We start from the raw sequence: 22,852 nt of genomic DNA, 5'->3' as shown, positions 1-22,852 counted from the left end.
ATTACCATACGAGTATGAATTACTATGAAATAATGATGATACCAGTTTTGTAATCACCACATGCGAAAAAGTGATCTATACAAAGCACATCCTTTGTAAAAACACAGATGCATGCATTTCATGCCTATGTACTAGCGTTGTATTATATGCATAGATTACAAGTTTTCTATTTTGATGTCCTTCTTGTCTCGTCATTCACACTTGGGATCTTCTGTCTACATCATACACTGCATTACAGAACGCATCGAGTTTCAACACAGTCACATTAACCTTTAAAGCAACACTCATCAAAGAAGTCAAGGCGTGAATATTAGAAGATGTGATCAGGCTTTATCAGGTGGCCCTGTCTTTATGATCTCCTTAGTGTACAATGTAATCACCAGTGTCGTCATCTGTTCTTCGCGAGTGGTCATCTATTCCACTCTCTGTACACTGAAATAGTAACTGCAGCGCTCGATAGATAGGGCTCCAAATTGCCACGATTTATTACCAACAATTATCCAGTTTTACAACGATTTCAAAGTCAACTGAAGATATTTCAAAATACACAAACAGTGTGCCTTTCCAAATATTATCAATTTTTTTCCTTACTTCTACTTACACAATACATTAGTTTTAATCCCTCCGTAAAGGCACAAGGATCATCGTTTTCTTCGATACGAACTTCCAATGGCAATACATCAATCAACGTTGACAGCTGTAAGTTATTAGTTCCAGTTTTGTCGGCTTGACGTGTTATTTACTGGGCGATTATAGACTTATATAGTCAGAAACCAGTAGTGTCAGAATTATTGATTTTATTCTGAACTTATCCTGATTTATACGATGCTGCAGAAACGCCAAACTATCTCCACAAATAACTCTGTTCATATGACCCCAATATTCCAAAGCCAAGCGATTCTTTTAAATACGTTAGATTTACACTGATGACAAAATATAACATATACTTGTGACCGCAAATCTCAGTAGTATCGGAAATCTTTGACATTTAGACTGGCACATTGGTTTACGGGAATATTCTCCTTTGATCACTCAGACATAAACACTAGATGCATTTGGAAATTTGTCAGGAACTGGGTGTAAAAATGGAAGTAGTGTGAGAGAACACTGTTTACTTAGCGAACATCCATTAGTTGATTGGCGCTACTCGGTTGTATTCACTACTGTTTGGAGAATGAGTGAATATGGTTTTACGCCGCTGTCATACTATTCCACTAATATCACATCGAGGGACAACAGAAATTTGGTTTACACCTGCTGTCTGGAATGGTCAAAGTGTGAGCGTAAATGTACTGAAATACTGATGATCTGGAGACACGTTTACGTCCCATTTCACAATACCAGGCTGAACATACAAATCATCTAAAAACCAATTCCAGCAGGTGTGGCAAGATACGGCGTCGGTAAGAATATGTGTTGTAGTCCTTTACAGCCGAATGGAATCTGTTTCAAAGTATTAGAGAGACTGGGGATCCTCTATCATTGACGTTCAAAGTGTATCTTTTACCTTCCAAGCAGTAGAATCTCTGCTCTTCTCTGGAGACGTAATTTTGTTAAAAAGTACTTTAAATTGTGGTTTCAACAAAATTGATAATCGCTGAATGGTCGGTCAACTATCACTTTAATGATCGCAGTAGTATCAGGAGTGCAGCGTTAGGCATAAAACACTTCCTCCACTATTTAGGATACAATAATCACATAATGCAATGTTTGCTGTTTTCGTGCATCAGAAGTTAGGCAGTCCTAAATTTTAATTATTATTTTAGATGTGTGTTGGAAAATGTACGTCGAAAAGATTTACTGCTCCAAATCTTTCAACTTTGGAAAATCGTTATATTGAGATGAGATTCAAGAAGATCTCTCACATTGAAGGTCCAGTTTCGTTTGCTACACATAATGTCTGCAGACGGGTGTCACCGTCCGTGATGTTGCGAGAAAATTGCGTGACGTAAAACTATATTCATACACTGACACAATGACACACTCACTCGCCAGACCACCGTCCGTGGAACACACTCACTCACCCACTCACACTATCACTCATTCCCGCACTCACTCACTCACTCACTCACCCACTCACACTATCACTCAGTCCTGCACTCACTCACTCGAGAAGTAGCAGGAGGCATCGATGAAAGAATGTTCACCCAATGATGCTAAGACTGTTATAGTCAATGTGGAGTAGAGGTCCGTTCCCTGTCAATACTTCATGTACCCTACACTGCTGTTTCATAAACAACACATTTCTAACAGTCCAAGCAATTACTGCCACACAACCCAATGAATTATACATACAGCAACCAATGTTATTGATATAGTGTCAGTAAAGGGGGGAAAGTACGTCTTAATTATTACGTTACATGGTTAGCCTACTCCTAAACATAGAGAATGCATATTTTAGACCGCGATTCTCCTTATAGTGTATGAGTGAGTTTGGCTTTACGCCTCACTCAGCAATATTCCAGCTAGATGGCGGCGGTCTGTAAATAATCGAGTCTGGACCAGACAATCCAGTGATCAACAGCATGAGCATCGATCTGCGCAATTGGGAACCTGATGACATGTGTCAACCAAGTCAGCGAGCCTGACCACCCGATCCCGTTAGTCGCCTCCTACGACAAGCATGGGTTACTGAAGATCAATATTCTAACCCGGACCTTCATGGGTACGATTCTCCTTATAATCACAGAGTATATGTCTATGCAGCTTCTTTAAAGGTCAAGCAATGGGCATTGATGTATCTCAGGGCCCAACCCTATGACGTATGATTATATGTCTGGACAGTTGTGTAAACACACTGACCACTCAACCACTATTCAAATATACACCTATCGTGTTCCGAAATGACAACGGGCTCATTGTTACAGTATTTGCGTTCAGCATATGTAAATCCTAGACCATAAATATACGTCTTGTCTGGCGGAAACTTTGCCTCGACAAAGATAGCAAGTATTATTAGATAGACACGCCATCAAATGAATTAGCCGTGGTCTTGATCGTGTGTATTGTTGACGCGTAACAATGACCACTTGTATAGTAATAACATGTTGGACACTGCACAGTCGAGATGAGTCTGCTCCACGCACATATACTTATGTCGCGATGTCAATATTTTCCAAGCATTAATCATAGAACCGTGAGGATGATAAGTGTCTATCGTACAGGAGTGAGTATGGTTTAACGACGCTTTTAGCAATATTACACTGGACCATAAATCGCCTTCAGTCGTTGTATCTGTGTGCAGAATCGAACTCTTTGACGTGACGAGCGAACGGTTTAACTACTGGGCTACCCCATATTCCGTGACTGATGGGATTTTATAAGAAGTAATATAAGTAATGATGTTGATCTCAAAAGCTGATAATTGATCATGGAACTGGAATTTATCTGGGTCTGAGATAACTCCAAGACTTAATTGAAACTAAAATTTGATGTGTCATATTGTAACCTTTTGTTTGTTCTAAAAACAGCTGAACGGAACAATATCTGGGTCTGAGATTAACTTCATGACGTATTTGAAACTAAAATTGTATTCGTCATATTGTAATCTTTGACCTTCCATCATGACGAGATTATTAGCTGGTCCTAAGAGGCTACATAATGGATCGACTGGACATATTCGGTGACTTGGTTGATAGGGCGTTAACAATATTCCGACTGCTGTGATCGTGGCTCACAATATCAGTGAACCTTCGTAACTGTATAATGGGCCTGTAGCTCCTTTATTGAATTATTACCAGGAATTATTACCAGTCACTGGATTGGCTGGTCTAATCTCGATGGTTTACAGGCCGCAGTCAAACGTCTCAGCTGATGTTCGTAACAATGCCAGTGTAGCAAAAGAAATGTTAACATAAGCACTGCTCTGTTCTTGTAAGAATCGTTTGAATCAACATCCCTTAATACTTGAGCGACGAGAGCTATGCTGTTAACATACAAACACATTTAGTAAAACAAATAAAACATATTGCCAATAATATGGTATCAGGCTAACTGTCCCCCGGACAACTGCCCCCTGGCTATCTGCCCCCATCCATTGTGGCCCCCGGACAACTGCCCCCTAGGCTATATGCCCCTTAGGACAAGTGCCCCCCATCAAAACTAAAGTGTGACCCCCTCCCCCCTCCCCAAAGTTAAACATAAACGGCATAAACCTAATCACATTCACTAACGCTTCTCTGCACAATAATAGTGAATAGGCATTGCTAGAATCCCATAGCTAAAACATACTTTAACAACCCACTGAAAGTTTCTATGAAGCTGTTTCATCCATTTTGTCTGGACGTTCATATGACAAAGATATAAAAGTAAATACCTATATCGTTTTGATTAAAACCTGTATCCAAGAGATATTCGTTACATTATACCTTCAACTTTCAAAATCATTACCTTTCATAATGGATATTTGCAATTGTATTATATCATGACTGGCGACTGTTAACCTTTTCAGTGCTGATATATTTGTGCCTGTGGTATTTCATTGTAAAGTTTCATTTGTTTATAATTTAAGAACACTTGATATGTTTCCTCTTAATGGTCTTTCCTTGGTTGATGGGCGGATTTATTAGTAGTCCTCGTGTGTCAAAAAGTGTCATTTATCCAGTATTAGTTGTTTGGATATTTCCAAGCATGTATTTAAGTTATCTTTGGTACAATTATTGGTACCATTCGCATTGGGAAGATTATCCTGGCGCTTGTCACATCATGAACTTCAAAGAAGCTAGCATAATGTACTGTGAATTGAGAATACTACATAATGCAATCTTACAGACATTTTCCGCGCGAAAGTTGTATAAATGTTGTACATGTGAACTGATACGATTGCATCATATGTCAAATATTAGTTAAATATTACATATGTTTTGTGACTTGTCTACAAACGTCAGTGTATTATAGTCTTGCCTCTTTGATGGAGTATAATATATGTTTATCAAGACGGTTTATGCACTCCTGAAAAAGGAATAATGGAAATGGAATTTGAAATTATCACAAATTGACAATCTGTCAATTGAACAGCTCTTGCATTCCAAATTTCTTGTTGACTCCCTTTTATGTCTGGCGACGTTGTTTGTGTGTTATCCACTATATAATGTCTCGCGAAATAATCAAATAAACTTGCATTATGCTTAGCATTATCATTCTGATTTCCCAAAGAGATATTAATGCATAAATTTAGAAGTTACTGGTATTTGATCCTACTTTGCAACAGAAAGCATCAAAATGCAAACTTAAGGTGTAAAACACAACTTAGATACTTTCATCAAATACATCACCATCGAAAAACAACTTTAATAGTTCAATGTTTACAAACCCTCAAACATGGCTGTATATTTCATTTTCCTGGCCATTTATATAAATAACTTCCCATATTGGTAGGATGTCTCTTCCTAGTGCTCGTCCATTGTACCATTCCGGCTATATCATTAGCATGTGTGTATGAATTACTATCATGAAATAATGACGATACCAGTTTTGAGATCACGAGATGCGAAAAAGTGATCTATACAAAGTACCATCCTGGGCAAAGACACAGATGCATGTTTTTTATGTCTATGTACTATCTCTGTATAAAACGTGTAGTATAGATTACATGTTTTCTATTTTGATGTCTTTCTTGTCTCTTCATTCACACTTGAGATCTTCTGTCTACATCATACATTGCATTACAGAACGCATCGAGTTTCAACACAGTCACATTAACCTTTAAAGCAACACTCATCAAAGAAGCCAAGGCGTGAATATTAGAAGATGTGATCAGGCTTTATCAGGTGGCCCTGTCTTTATGGTCTCCTTAGTGTACAATGTAATTACCAGTGTCGTCATCTGTTCTTCACGAGTGGCCATCCATTCCACTCTCCGTACACAGAAATAATAACTGCAGAGCTTTATGGATAGGTTTCCACAATCGATTACAATACTGGATTTAGCTTGTGCAAATTTAACTTGGTGGGCGACTGAATCATTTCAATCTATTATGAATGAAAATAAACGCGGTTCTGCAAACAACAACGACAAGACCATTTCCGTAGCCACAAGAAAATCTTGTACTATTCAGGCTTTCATGGGCCTTTGTGTATGTAAAATGACTGTATGTAACTTGAATATTTTGCTGAAAATGTCACCATTAACGCCAAATGGGGCTTCCATGGGCATCGACGACCAACTTCATGTTACCAGGCACCAAGCTGAGGCATACTTAGAGCTCTCCATGTATCATTTTCCTCATGGCATGTCGAATGTGTTACAGAAGATGAAGAGAGGTTTTTTCTGACTTCTTAAGAGAACATTGAGGGGAACCTTTACGCTCTTGAATGCCTGTCCTTCTTAAATGAACATTGCTGGCCATTTTTCTCGGCTTTTGTCCTTCTTCTTGCAAATGTCGTGCAATTAGAACCACTGCTTGGTGGCGTTTCATCAACCATTTAACACACTCTTTCCCGGGTTCAAATCCAAACATTTATTCACAGGAATTCCCAATGAAGAAATTCCATGTCACTATAACTTTGGAATTCGAGTATGTACATACACAGACCTTTGTTTGTGTTAAAGTGGCGGGATTTCTCACCAACCAAGTACAATTTTCAAACTTTTAACGATTTCAAAGTCAACTGAAGATATTTCAAAATACACCAACAGTGAACCTTTTCAAATATTATCAAACTTTATTCCTACTTCTACTTACACAATAAATAACTTAAATCCTTCTGTAAAGGCACAAGGATCATCGTATTTTCTTCGAGACGTACATCCAATGGCAATTCATCAATCAATTTTGACAGCTTGTATGTATTAGTTCCAGTTGTGTCGGCTTGACGTGTTATTTACTGGGCGATTATAGACTTAGTATTGTCAGAAACCAGTGATGCCAGATTTATTGATTGGATTCTGAACTTATCCTGATTTATACGATGCTGCAAAAACGCCAAACTATCTCCATAAATAACTCTGTTCATATGACCCCAATATTCCAAAGCCAAGCGATTCTTTTAAATACGTTAGATTTACACTGATGACAACATATAACATATACTTGTGACCGCAAATCTCAGTAGTATCGGAAATCTTTGACATTTAGACTGGCACATTGGTTAACGTGAATATTCTCCTTTGATCACTCAGACATAAACACTAGATGCATTTGGAAATTTGTCAGGGTCTGAGTGTAAAAATTCATTTAATAACAATTGTTCTTATTGGACATGTCTGAATGAAAGTAGTGTGAGAGACCAATGTTTACTTAGCGAACATCCATTAGTTGATTGGCGTTACTCTGTTGTATTCACTACTGTTTGAAGAATGAGTGAATATGGTTCTATGCCGCTTTCATTCTATTCCACAAATATCACGTCGACGGACACCAGAAATCTGGTTTACACCTGCTGTCTGGAATGGTCAAAGTGTGAGCGTAAATGTACTGAAATACTGATGATCTGGAGACACGTTTACGTCCCATTTCACAATACCAGGCTGAACATACAAATCATCTAAAAACCAATTCCAGCAGGGGTGGCAAGATACGGCGCCGGTAGAATATGTGTTGTAGTCCTTTACAGCCGAATGGAATCTGTTTCAAAGTATTAGAGAGACTGAGGATCCTCTATCATTGACATGTAAAGTGTATCTTTAACCTTCCAAGCAATAGAATCTCTTCTCTTCTCTTCTCATGAGACGTAATTGATTTTTAAAAATACTTTAAATTGTGGTTTCAACAAAATTGATAAACACTGTCGTTTCGATGGATGGTCTGGTCACCTATCACTTTAATGATCACAGTAGTATGTCAGGAGTGCAGCGTTAGGCATAAAACACTTCCTTCACTATTTAGGATACAATAATGACATAGTGCAATGTTTGCTCTTTTCGTGCATCATTCCAACGACCAGTCGGAAAGTTAGGCAGTCCTAAATTTTAATTATCATTTTAGATGTGTATTGGAAAAATGTACATCGAAAAGATTGACTGCTCCAAATCTTTCAACTTTGGAAAATCGTTATATTGAGATGAGATTCAAGAAGATCTCTCACAATGAAGGTCCAGTTTCGTTTGCTACACATAATGTGTGCAGACGGGTGTCACTGTCCGTGATGTTGCGAGAATATTGCGTGACGTAAAACTATATTTAACACTGACGCAATGACACACTCACTCGCCGAACTACCGTCCGTGGAACACACTCACTCACCCACTCACACTATCACTCTCTCACTTATTCAATGGCCAGCGGCTGAAGGGATGACATAAATCCAGCTAGGGTCCATGCAGGTAGCAAAAGTAATGTAAGTCATGGTCCCTAATTTGGTGATCTACCTTCAGTTGTTAGCGATCTATAGCCAGATTTTATATTGTATTGTCCAAATAGTGCTATTAGTTTTAACTTTCCACACTAGTGTTAGTTGTAATTGTGATATTCTAGTTGTTTTACTGTCCTTCGTAGACAGGTTTTTATCGTATACATATATTCCATTTCAATGTCAAATATGTTCTTGTCACGATATGGCTGAGATATGGCCGATGTGACGTTAAATATTAACTCACTCACTCACTTATTCACGCACTCACTTACTCACTCAAGAAGTATGAGGAGGCATCGGTGAAAGAATTTTCACCCAATGATGCTAAGACTGTTATAGTAAATGTGGACCTGTCAATACTTCATGTTAGAAATACCCTAGATTGCTGTTTCATAAACAACACATTTCTAACAGTCCAAGCAAGTACTGCCACACAACCCAATAAATTATACATACAGCAACCAATGTTATTGATATAGTGTCAGTAAAGGGGGAAAGTACGTCTCCATTATTACTTGTTACATTGTTAGTCTACTCCTAAACATAGAGAATGCATATTTTAGACTACGATTCTTCATATAATCAAAGTGTGGCTGTCTATGCATCTTCTTTAAAGGTCAAGTAATGGACATTGGTGTATATCAGCGACCATCCCTATGATGTATGATTATATGTCTGGACAGTTGTATAAACACACTGACCACTCGACCACTATTCAAATATACACTTATCGTGTTCCGTATTGACAAAGGGTTCATTGTAACATTAGTTGTGTTGAGCATATGTCAATCCTACACCATATATAATACATCTTGTCTGGCGGAAATTTTGCCTCGCGACAAAGATAGCAAGTATTATTAGATAGACACGACATCAAATGAATTAGCGGGTTCTTGATCGTCTGGATTGCTGACATGTAACTACGACCTCTTGTATAGTAATTGCATCCAGTCGAGATGACTATACTTCATGCATATCTACACTCATGTCATGATGTCATTATTTTCCAAGCATCGAAATGTGGGGATGATAGATGAACTTCGTACATGAGTGAGTATAGTTTAACGCCGGTTTTATCAATATTACACTGGACCAAAACATCGGCTTCAAATCGGCTACCTATGTGCAGAATCGAACCCGAGCCAACGACGTGACAAGCGAACGCTTTAACCACTGAGCTATCCAACCTTCCGTGACAGATTAGAAAGGAGTCTAAAACAAATGACGTTGACCTTAAAAGCTGTTAATTGTTTGTCCAAAAAACAACTGAGTGGAACTGAACTACCGGACAAATGAAAGTTCTCACTGATCTAACTTGACCAGAAAATAGAAACAAAGACGTATGTGAGATTTATGATGATTATTTTACAAACACATATATCATTTTCTAATAATTTGAGCTTGTATTTGCCGCAAGTCATTAAGAAAGAGTCAAAGGGGTCAAAATTAAAAAATACACAAATCTTTCTTTCAGATTTCATTCAAAACGTGTTATAATGAGACAGTAGTCAAATCATCAATAGCGAGTGTAACTCACGAGTGCATCCATACACGCCAACACACGTCTCCTCCTTGAATCCTCAAATCGATGTAAATATAGCGACGAAATCATTTCCGTAATCAAAATAAGTCTATTGTGTGACACCGACCTCATCACAAGCATTTGTTTATGGACCCGTGAAGATCCGTGTTAGAATTCGTCTTCATCAACCCATGCTTGTCGTAAGAGGCAACTAGCGGGTTCGGATGGTCAGCAGCGATGACTTCGTTCACTCATATCATCGTATCTCAATTGCGTAGAGCGATGGTGAAGATGCCAATCACTGGAGTGTCTGGTCCAAACCTGATTATTTACAGACCACCCGTCATATAGCTGGAACATTCCTGAGTGCGGAGTTAAACAACAAACAAACAAACTATATTCACAAGAACGAAGTGTTAACTTATCAATGAAAGCAACCTGTAAAAATCATCAGGGTCCGCTGACCAAGTAATTTCATTAAACAAAGTCCGTAAGTTCCTTGTGAAGGTGAAATTCAACTTGAACTGCTACACTACAGCTAACGTGAAATAATACCTTCCACGCTAGTCAGAAGGAAAGACAATAAAATCATGGGACTGACTATTAATACAAAAACGATGAGGGCTTTCAACTCAATGTCTGTGTTACAAAAATGTTCCAGCAGAAAGATGGCGTTGTAATCATCCGCTCCATCAACTCTAATTTACATGGAGATGCTAAATACGTGTTAGTGTGACAAAGGAGACCAATGCTATACTCTGGGATCGTGGTCACATCAGGAGAAGATTAATCAGTCTTGTTCTTGGTCTTGTCTGGGTTTCCGCTAAAGTGCAAAAGGGCAGTTAGTGGCTTGTGGTCAGTCGAGGATTGACCGTAAAGACCATAGCGACGCATACGAGACAATACATTTCATCTATGATGCGATGCTATTATGACATGTTGCCCTTTAGAAAGAGTTTGTCCATAAGGATTTGTGTGGTGATTTATCATAGTCGATCTTAGCAAATGAATATATGATAAACGTAGGTCGATATATGGGTGAAGCCCAAATGAAATGTGGATCAAAGAACGCTGGGTTCTGATATTGAGACTTTCAACAAGACACACAGTCCCGAAACAATAACACTTGTCATGGTAGCCTTGGTTGTCTCGTCGTTGATACCTAGAACCTATACCACATATACTTCATTAAAGAACCAACAGAGACAGCATTAACCTTTCAAAACACTCATCGACGTAAACCAACGAATATAGGAATGTTACCAGAAAGGCTATCCTGTCTGTATGACCATAGCAACAGCGTCATAATCACTGTCCACACACTTCTCTTCTCTTTACAATATTCGGGCAGTGGGGTGGCCTAGTATTTAAAGCGTTTTCACGTCATGCCTACGACCCGGATTAGATTCCTGTCATTTTTAAGATATATGAAGCCCATTTCTGGTCTCCCCTACTTTCATATTGCAATAATATTGCTAAATGCGGCATAAACCTGAACACATTCACTAACTCTTCTCTGCACATTATTAGTAAATAGACATTGCTAGAATCCCATAGCTAAAACATACTTTATACATTAAAAACCCACTGGAAGTTTCTATGAATCTGTTTCATCCATTTGGTCTGGACGTTCATATGACAAAGATATAAGAGTAAATATCTTTATCGTTTTGATTAAAACCTGTATCCAAGAGATATTGGTTACATTATACCTTAAACTTTCAAAATCATTACCTTTCATAATGGATATTTGCAATTGTATTATATTATGACTGGCGACTGTTAACCTTTTCAGTGTTGATATATATTTGTACCTGTGGTATTTCATTGTACACTTGATATGTTTCCTCTTAATGGTCTTTCCTTGGTTGATGGGCGGATTTATTAGCAGTCCTCGTGTGTCAAAAAGTGTCATTTATCCAGTATTAGTTGTTCTTTGCGGATATTTCCAAGCATGTATTTAAGTTATCTTTGGTACAATTATTGGTACCATTCGCATTGGGAAGATTACCCTGGCGCTTGTCACATCATGAACTTCAAAGAAGCTAGCATAATGTACTGTGAATTGAGAATACTACATAATGCAATCTTACAGACATTTTCCGCGCGAAAGTTGTATAAATGTTGTCCATGTGAACTGATACGATTGCACCATATGTCAAATATCAGTTAAATATTACATATGTTTACTTATTACATAACCTAACAACTTATTTACATAACCTACTCGATCTCACTTATGCTTGTTACTTATTGTGCTGTGTATTTGAAATAATGTTGTGTATGAATGATAAAACTGTACCAATGCGTAAGAAAGAAATAAAGTGAAAAAAAACAAAACATATGTTTTGTGACTTGTCTACAAACGTCAGTGTATTATAATCTCGCCTCTTTGATGGAGTATAATATATGTTTGTCAAGACGGTTTATGCACTCCTGAAAAAGGAATAATGGAAATGGAATTTGAAATTATCACAAATTGACAATCTGTCAATTGAACAGCTCTTGCATTCCAAATTTCTTGTTGACTCCCTTTTATGTCTTATATGGCGACGTTGTTTGTGTGTTATCCACAGAATGTCTCGCGAAATAATCAAATAAACTTGCATTAAGCTTAGCATTATCATTCTGATTACCCAAAGAGATATTAATGCATAAATTTAGAAGTTACAGGTATTTGATCTTACTTTGCAACAGAAAGCATCAAAATGCAAACTTAAGGTGTAAAACACAACTTAGATACTTTCATCAAATACATCACTATCGAAAAACAACTTTAATAGCTCAATGTTTACAAACCCTCAAACATGGCTGTATATTTCATTTTCCTGGCCATTTATATAAATAACTTCCCATGTTGGTAGGATGTCTCTTGTGAGTGCTCGTCCATTGTACCATTCCGGCTATATCATTAGCATGTGTGTATGAATTACTATCATGAAATAATGATCATACCAGTTTTGAGATCACGAGATGCGAAAAAGTGATCTATTCAAAGCACCATCCTGGGCAAAGACACAGATGCATGTTTTTTTATGCCTATGTACTATCTCTGTATAATACGTGTCGTATAGATTACATGCTTTCTATTTTGATGTTTTTCTTGTCTTTTCATTCACACTTGAGATCTTCTGTCTACATCATACATTGCATTACAGAACGCATCGAGTTTCAACACAGTCACATTAACCTTTAAAGCAACACTCATCAAAGAAGCCAAGGCGTGAATATTAGAAGATGTGATCAAGCTTTATCAGGTGGCCCTGTCTTTATGGTCTCCTTAGTGTACAATGTAATTACCAGTGTCGTCATCTGTTCTTCACGAGTGGCCATCCATTCCACTCTCCGTACACAGAAATAATAACTGCATCGCTTTTGGTGGATAGGTTTCCACAATCGATTACAATACTGGATTTAGCTTGTGCAAATTTAACTTGGTGGGCGACTGAATCATTTCAATCTATTATGAATGAAAGTACATGCGGTTCTGCAAATAACAACGGCAAGACCATTTCCGTAGCCATAAGAAAATCTGGTACTATTCCGGCTTTCATGAGCCTTTGTGTATGTAAAATGACTGTATGTAACTTGAATATTTTGCTGAAAATGTAGCCATTAACGCCAAATGGGGCTTCCATGGGCATCGACGACCAACGTCATGTTACGAGGCACCAAGCTGAGGCATACTTAGAGCTCTCCAAGTATCATTTTCCTCATGGCATGTCGAATGTGTTACAGAAGATGAAGAGAGGGGTTTTTCTCACTTCTTAAGAGAACATTGAGTGGAACTTTTACGCTCTTTGATTTCTGTCCTTCTTAAATGAACATTGCTGGCCATTTTTCTCGGCTTTTGTCCTGCCTCTTCCAAATGTCGTGCAATTAGAACCACTGCTTGGTGGCGTTTCATCAACCATTTAACACACTCTTTCCCGGGTTCAAATCCAAACATTTATTCACAGGAAATACCAATGAAGAAATTCCATGTCACTATAACTTTGGAATTCGAGAATGTACATACACAGACCTTTGTTTGTGTTAAAGTGGCGGGATTTCTCTCCAACCATGTTCAATTTTCAAACTTTTAACGATTTCAAAGTCAACTGAAGATATTTCAAAATACACCAACAATGAACCTTTTCAAATATTATCAAACTTTATTCCTACTTCTAATTACACAATAAATAACTTTAAATCCTTCTGTAAAGGGACAAGGATCATCGTGTCTTCTTCGAGACTTACTTCAAATGGCAATTCATCAATCAATTTTGACAGCTTGTATGTATTTGTTCCAGTTGTGTCGGCTTGACGTGTTATTTACTGGGCGATTATAGACTTAGTATTGTCAAAAACCAGTGATGCCAGATTTATTGATTGGATTCTGAACTTATCCTGATTTATATGGTGCTGCAAAAACGCCAAACTATCTCCATAAATAACTCTGTTCATATGACCCCAATATTCCAAAGCCAAGCGATTCTTTTAAATACGTTAGATTTACACTGATGACAAAATATACACATACTTGTGACCGCAAATCTCAGTAGTAGCGGAAATCTTTGACATTTAGACTAGCACATTGGTTTACGGGAATATTCTCCTTTGATCACTCAGACATAAACACTAGATGCATTTGGAAATTTGTCAGGGTCTGGGTGTAAAAAACCATTTAATAACACATTGTTGTTGTTGGACATGTCTGAATGGAAGTAGTGTGAGAGAACTATGTTTACTTAGCGAACATCCATTAGTTGATTGGCGTTAGTTGCTGGTATTCACTACTGTTTGAAGAATGAGTGAATATGGTTTTATGCCGCTTTCATTCTATTCCACAAATATCACGTCGACGGACACCAGAAATTTGGTTTACACCTGCTTTCTGGAATGGTCAAAGTGTGAGCGTAAATGCATGAAATACTGATGATCTGGAGACACGTTTACGTCCCATTTCACAATACCAGGCTGAAAATACAAATCATCTAAAAACCAATTCCAGCAGGTGTGGCAAGATACGGCGTCGGTAAGAATATGTGTTGTAGTCCTTTACAGCCGAATGGAATCTGTTTCATAGTATCAGAGAGACTGGGGATCCTCTATCATTAACGTTTAAAGTGTATCTTTTACCTTCCAAACAGTAGAATCTCTGCTCCTCTCGGGAGACATAATGTTTAAGCAAATACTCACTCACCAGACTGCCGTCCAACAAACACACCCATTTACACTACCACTCACTGACTCAAGAAGTATCATGAGGCATCGATGAAAGAATTCGCATTTTCACCCAATGGTGTTAAGATTGTTATAGTCAATGTGGAGAAGAGGTCCTTTTCCTGTCAATACTTCATGTTAGAAATACCCTGCATTGCTGTTTCATAAACAACACATTTCTAACAGTCCAGACAATTACTGCCACACAACCCAATGAATTATACATACAGCAGCCAATGTTATTGATATAATGTCAGTAAAGGGGGGAAGTACGTCTTAATTATTACTTGTTACATTGTTAGTCTACTCCTAAACATAGAGAATGCATATTTTAGACCAAAATTCTCGTTATAATCAAAATGTAGTTGTCTATGCATCTTCTTCAAAGGTCAAATAATGGACATTGATGTATCTCAGCCACCAACCCTATGATGTATGATTATATGTCTGGACAGTTGTATAAACACACTGACCACTCGACCACTATTCAAATATACGCTTATCGTGTTCAGTATTGACAAAGGGTTCATTGCTACAGAATTTGCGTTCAGCATTGTAAATCATAGACCATAAATATACATCTTGTCTGGCGGAAATTATGCCTCGCGACACAGATAGCAAGTATTATTAGATAGACAGACTATAATATGAATCAGCGGGGGTCTAGATCGTGTGTATTGTTAACGTGTAACTATGACCACTATAGTAATTACATGGTGGACACAGTCCAGTCCAGATGAGTATATTCCTACCACATATACTCATGTCTTGATGTCATTATTTTCCAAGCATCGAACATAGACATATGACAATGATGAATGTATTTCATACAGGAATGAGTATGGTTTAACGACCTTTTAGTAACATTAAACTGGATCACAATTCGGCTTCAGACGTTGTACCCAGGCCTCCGAAGTGACGGGCGAACGCATTCATCTTTCGTGACACATTAGAAAGCAATAAAAATAAAACATAAGTAATTACATTGATGGCAAAAGCTGATAATTGTCCTTACAACAACTGAACGGAACTGTGCCTGCGTTTGAGATTTCATCCTTGTTTTATAATTACTTCCCGAATTATTTTAGGTGAACAATGGACTAGACATACCATATACTTGTGACGGGTGCCACCGGCGGGGCAGGATACGCTCACCTTTTCGCGAACACCTGGTATCATCACTATTTCATAGTGATCCATGCTCTGTCATCGTATGCATGATGACAATCATTGGATTGTCTGGTCCAGACTCGATTGTTTACAAACAACAACATCGCACTTCAGTAATACTGCTGAAACAAGTACATAATCATGATACAGTCACAACTGTATAATCGACTCTTATTGTAACCTTTAAACCTTCCATCGTGGTAGGAGTATAAGTTGGTCCAAAGAGGCTTCTTAATAGATCGGAGACTGTGTTGAGTGCCAACTGTGCTGATTTTATCATTGCTCATATTATTAGTCACTGGATTGGCTGGTCCGACATCCATGGTTTACTGGCCACAGTCAAATGTCTCTACTGACTACAGAATGAATTTGAAAAAATACTCATTTGCTGTTGGTAATAATGTCAATATAGCAAAAGAAATGTTAACATAAGCACTTCTCTGTGTTTATAACAAGTAGCTAAATCATTCCATTGCGAACATTCAGTCTTTAAAACTTAAGCAACGAAAGCTATTTTGTGAACATACAAACACATTTTGTAAATCAATAAATCAAAATGCTTCTTCTCGTGGCTAATTATCATTCCGAATCACTGAAAATGATTCAAAAGTAACATATTGTTCAAACGGTTATTACATGACAAATATGTTTAGCTTACATATTGATGACTATAGCATAAACCAATTTTCGATCCATCGTCTTCTGACCGACACACACACTGGTTTCAGCATCAATATTGAAGTATCTTTTGGAAGGTGTCAATTATGAACATAGGAACGAGCGCCAATAGGCTTGAGTGCAGTGGCAATGTGATTGTCAGCTGAAGAATACGTGACTTATGCCTATGTAACACCGATTGGGTGCTTTTACGAAACTGATAAAAACGACAGCCATTAAATACATTGAAAAGTGCAAGATTGCAGATGGCGGGGAAAAACACCAAACACACACCTGAACGCAACCAGTCGTTTAACCCATGTGCAATACATGACACGTAACAGTGAATGTGGGTACAAAATGGTTTATTGCAGATGCAAGTAAACTGTTCTCTTGAAAGTTCAAATGCGATATTTTTACATAGTGCCATCTCTTCTTAAGAACCTGTCTAACCTCCATATCAACACTGAGTAATCAGTTACTGCTGTTACAGTATCATTACGGTGCGCTCGACCCATTCTTTAAGATTTAAACCCTAAAACACGCTGACAAATACGTCAGAGAAATGCGTCGATCATTGTCTCACGACACATACCATGCCAATAATCAAAAGAGACCCCTGAATATCCGGGTTACAATTAACCAGGTCAGAAATACCAGTCCAAGGAAATTTATTGTAACTGAAGAAACAATCCTCATAGTATATATGTAAACATAGCGACGAAACCATTTCCGAAATCAAAATATTCTGAGTCCATTGTATGACTCCGACCTCAGCACAAGCATTTGTTTATGGACCCGTGAAGATCAGTATCAGAACTGGTCTTCCTCAACCCATGCTTTTCGTTAGAGTCGACAAATGGGATAGGATGCTCAGGCTCGCTGGATTGGTTCACACATATCATCGTATCCCAACTGCGTTGATCGATGCTCAAGATGTCAATCACTGGATTGTCTGGTCCAAACCCGATTATTTACAGACCAACGTCATATAGCAGGAACATTCCTGAGTGCGACGTTAAACAACAAACAATCTACATTCTCAAGAACAAAATATTAAATGTATCAATAAAAGACGCCTGTTCAAATAATCAGGGTCCGCTGACCAGGTAATTTGATTAAACAAGGTCCATGAATTCCTTGCAAAGGTGAAATTCAATTTGACCTGCCCGCTAACCTGAGATAATACCACCCATGCTAGTCAGAAGGAAAGACAATAAAATCATGGGACTGACTATTAATACAAAACGATAAGGGGTTCCAACTCAATGTCTGTGTTACAAGAATGTTCTAGCAGAAAGATGGCGTTGTAATCACCCGCTCCATCAAATCTGATTCACATTGGGATGCTAAATACGTGTTAGTGTGACAAAGGAGACCAATGCTATACTCTGGGATCGTGGTCACATCAGGAGAAGATTAATCAGTCTTGTTCTTGGTCTTGTCTGGGTCTCGGCTTACGTGCAAAGGGCAGTTAGTGGCTTGTGGTCAGTCGAGGATTGACCGTAAAGACCATAGCGAGGCATACGAGACAATACAATTCATCTATGATGCGATCTCATGGTGGCATATTGCCCTATAGAGAGAACTTGTCCATAAGGATTTGGGTGGTGATTTACAAGCACAAATCCTTGCTAATGAGTCTTATAAAAGTATAGATCGAGGAATGGGTGAAGCAATATGACATTTGGATCAAATGCTGGGTTGTGATGGCTTTGCTGTATGGCCGACCTGATACGGATGTAAACTTACTTAATGTTGTGTGAAACACAGCTTGCTCACACCTAAAACATGTCATTACTTCATGTTGTGTTACAGGGAACGTTTCACATGTAAACACCGAGTGGATGGAAAAGTGATACTTCTCCAATACTCCACACTCTGCACAGAAACACACCTCCTTTGAGTGGTATTCAGAAACTGGTATGATGAAAAAGAACACGTTTTATGGATTGGCAGCTTCTTTATTGTAATGGATGCAAAGTTTCGGTGAAGATGCTACCACCGTTATCAAGCAAGTGTACATCTACATACATTGCAGTAAAGAAGTTGTCAATCCATATAACGTGTTCCTTTACAGAAATATATCTTCGATACTCTATACAATATTTCATCACCAAGATATATTATGGATTTAAGTGTCTTTATTCTTTCCCACACAACGTTTCGGGATCATTACAGATCCCTTCATCATCATAGGATCCGTGAAGATCCGAGTTGGAATTGATCTTAAGTAACCCATGCTTGTCGTAAGAGGCGACTAACGTGATCGGGTGGTCAGGCTCGCTGGCTTGGTTGACACATGTCATCGGTTCCCAATTGCGCAGATCGATGCTCATGCAGTTGATCACTGGATTGTCTGGTCCAGACTCGATTATTTACAGACCGCCGCCATATAGCTGGAATATTGCTGAGTGCGGCGTAAAACTAAACTCACTCACTCACCTGATGAAGGGATCTGTAATGATCCCGAAACGTTGCGTGGGAAAGAATAAAGAAGCTTAAATCCTTAAAAAATCTTGGTCATCTATAACAACTTCTCAAAGCCGCTGAAAGACATACTATTTTTTCAGTTGTTAAGTCAGTGGCATTCCTTAAATTCTAAACAGTGTGATGTTTTAATGTTCCACACCACAATGTATCTTTATAATCGGGACAGTCATAATTCTTCTGTACGCCGAGGCGGTAGGGTTAGCCTAGTGGTTAAAGTGTCCGCGTGGCACGCTGAAGACCCGGTTCGATTCCCCACATGGGTAAAATGTGTGAAGACCATTTCCGGTGTCCTCCGCCGTGATAATGCTGGAATATTGGTAAAATCAGCGTAAAACCATAATCACTCATTCCTCAATACTCCACAGAATATGTCCAATAAGTCACAGTGATTTGTGTTCAATACCCCACACAGTAATACGTGTTCAGTACTACAGAGTGATATTTGTTTCATACTAAACATAGTGACTTACATTCAGTACAGTGATATTTCCTCAATACTCCGTAAGAGGCGACTAACGGGATCGGGTGGTCAGGCTCGCTGACTTGGTTGAAACATGTCATCGGTTCCCAATTACGCAAATCGATGCTCATGCTGTTGATCACTGGATTGTCTGGTCCAGACTCGATTATTTACAGACCGCCGCCATATAGCTGGAATATTGCTGAGCGCGGCGTAAAACTAAATTCACTCACTACTGTCTTCAATACTCCACACATCATATATCTGAAACACTCGACACTGAGATACATCTTTAATGCTCCCCACGGTGTAATCTTTTCAGTACTTTTTATACTGACATTTCTCCAATACTTTTTTCATAAACAGTGTTCACGCACTGAGATGTATAGCCGTATATACAGTCAGGTATACGATGCTGTATTATTGTGGGAAGCTCTCACGAATTGCTGCAACACTTACAACAAGTATAGCCTCTGTATTGGACCCTTTGAGCTCTTCTTAAAGTGCCTAACACAACATGCGAAGCATAACTGTATCGCAAGGTTAGATTTTACGGACGTTTGAACATCGACAACTATTTCCCTCCCTGATTAAACAATAGAACGATGAGTTATAACCTCAAAAATAGCCGGAATTAACAGATTAATAGATGACAGAATCTGTATCACGTTTATGTAAAAGGATTGTGGTCACGCATTTGTAAGAATTATCATCGCAAGCAATTGTTTCGAGTGCGATTTTGGTGTAGCTCTATAGGTACAGAATACTACTGTAATCACTCTTCGTTTAATGGACTGATACATAATAATATGATTAGGAAATACGTGGGAAGGGAAGTAGAATATTTATACGAGTCTTGCTGTCAAATTTTAGAGACTGAATAATAAGTCTAAAATATCTATCACAGGGCTTAAAGGAGAATCCGAACGAAAACAAAAAAATTGATATATTGTAAAGGATATTCTAAAAGTCACCTTCCGTGATTAAAATTGAACAAAAAGTTTGTAAAATGGCAATAAAAACACAAAAAACGTACTCGTATTTCCGCCTTTTACGGAAACACCCGACAGTTAATGAGCAGAGGGGGTATCACGTGACATGACGTCATATGTGCCTGTTGCTGATGGCTGCCTCTTTGATTTTACCTCACAACTTAACAGTGTCCATGGATTCTGAAGCAGTAAAAGGTGATCCTGATGTCATTTCTGAAATGGATGTTAGACCGTATCAATACGATCCGATTTTACATCTTGCAAGACAATCTTCCAGTGAAGATGGAGAAAAATCAAGCGAAACAGAGGCACGGCTTGAGTTCAAAATAAATTTTAAAATATACCATATCATTTAACAAGAATACTATTTGACAGCAAAATGTGATACAGCTCCAGCCAGCAAACCCAGCCCTATAAGTATATGACCAGTCCCTAAGAATTATATTTTTGGCAATGCGATTGCAGTTCCTTTTGTGTCAAATGGGTGACTGTAGGATGTCTGGGATTTAAAAAAACAATAATTATGCTTCAGACAGGGGAAAATAGAAATTATCTGCTACAAAAATTACACTGGAGTTATTTCGTTGAAAAAAAATTAGGATCCTAGTTCTCATAAATAACGTAGCAAGTCTCCACACAAAATCCCAGCCAAGTCGAGCAGAGATAATATTCGCAACGCAGATAAGTTATTCCCCGAAAACTGGTGAATTATAAAATACTTGTCAGGACAACGTATGTTTCCCATTTGTTTGGTTATGGTCATAGCCTTAGAATGACACCCTGTCAGCCAACACAGAACACAGAACAACTTTCACGGCACACACTACTGACAAATAGCGAGTCTGATGCCGACGTGCGTAACTGGACAAAATGGAAAACAATGAAAGCAACAAGTACTTCATGATTTGCCGTTGTATTCGGCAATGTTTCGGGCAGTCTGCAGCATTTAGGGCTCCAAACCGAAAAGAACGTCAAAGCGGAACATTTTCAAGCTCATGTAAAATCTCTTACTGATTTTCTTAATATACATCTCATAGGTACCTGTGGAACTGCCCCAGTTACAAAATGCCCCAGCAAATTTGGTCATTCATTCTAATTTGGTCACATTTATTTAAAATGATTAAACATATGCCGTAAATGCATAGTTTTTGTCAACTTTGATGTTATGTTCTTCATATAAAAGTTATTAAGAAGTAATATTTCTGATAAATGTTCCATCAGTAAACTCATAACTATGTATATACTTTTATATGAAGAACATATTATCAAAGTTGACAAAACTATGCATTTATGGCCTATATTTAATCATTTAAAATAAATTGGGGCATTTTAACTACCCCTCTTGGGCAATTTGACCAAAACTCCGGAGCAATTTGACCAAATTTTGCTGGGGCAATTCGACTGGCAATCGTACTTGATTTAATTTATGTTAAAAATACCACTGACAATAAGCTGTAACAGGGAATGATGGAGTAGAAATGAATCTCGTGGGTAATTCTTCCTTCTTCAGCCTAGCTTTGGGATTTGTATGCCCCATGTGTGCTTGTCTCTTTCATATGCGTCAGACTCGGAATGATCGGAGCATTTCTCCTGCCTAAGTCTATCTCTTTACATGGAAAACAGAAGAAATGGTGGCTTTCCATTGTTCGATGATTCCGTGCATCCCCAGGCAACAGAATACACCATCGTACCATTTACAAAAACGACAGAAACAACACGATTTGTACTACCGTAGCGCTTGGTCATTTTGCAATATGGCGGACTCCAGGCACATTGACGTCACGAGCGGAAAGGTCCCGTGGGTTCAAGCGAAATATGCATAATGGCCGAAGCTGAGATTTACAGAAACTGTTTTCGCGATTAAAACATAATTATACATATTTTTTAATTGAAAATTTGGGAATATGTTTCTGATGACTTTATCTTTCACCCAGCAAATTATTGCAATTCACTCGTATTCTCCTTTAAAAGACAAAATATACTATCCAAAAAAGGAAACGCATAGGCATTTTGTATTTTTCAAAATCTAATACATTACCTATTGTGTTCAAACAATCGTCAA

The 22,852-nt window shown here is 38.2% G+C and overlaps 1 long non-coding RNA gene across 1 annotated transcript; it reads left to right on the top strand.

Moving 5' to 3' along the window:
• The first annotated feature begins 12,063 nt into the window (after positions 1-12,063).
• Positions 12,064-22,059, top strand: LOC124282848. The gene is made up of 3 exons (XR_006900267.1): positions 12,064-12,163; positions 14,145-14,149; positions 22,047-22,059. It is a non-coding gene; the product is annotated as an uncharacterized LOC124282848 (long non-coding RNA).
• Positions 22,060-22,852: the final 793 nt, after the last annotated feature.

Source organism: Haliotis rubra, unplaced genomic scaffold (assembly GCF_003918875.1).
Source record: "Haliotis rubra isolate DU_JTF1 unplaced genomic scaffold, ASM391887v1 Scf305, whole genome shotgun sequence".
NCBI lineage: Eukaryota > Metazoa > Mollusca > Gastropoda > Lepetellida > Haliotidae > Haliotis > Haliotis rubra.
The sequence above is the reverse complement of the archived record's forward strand: the minus strand, read 5'-3'. Positions and strand labels throughout refer to the sequence as shown.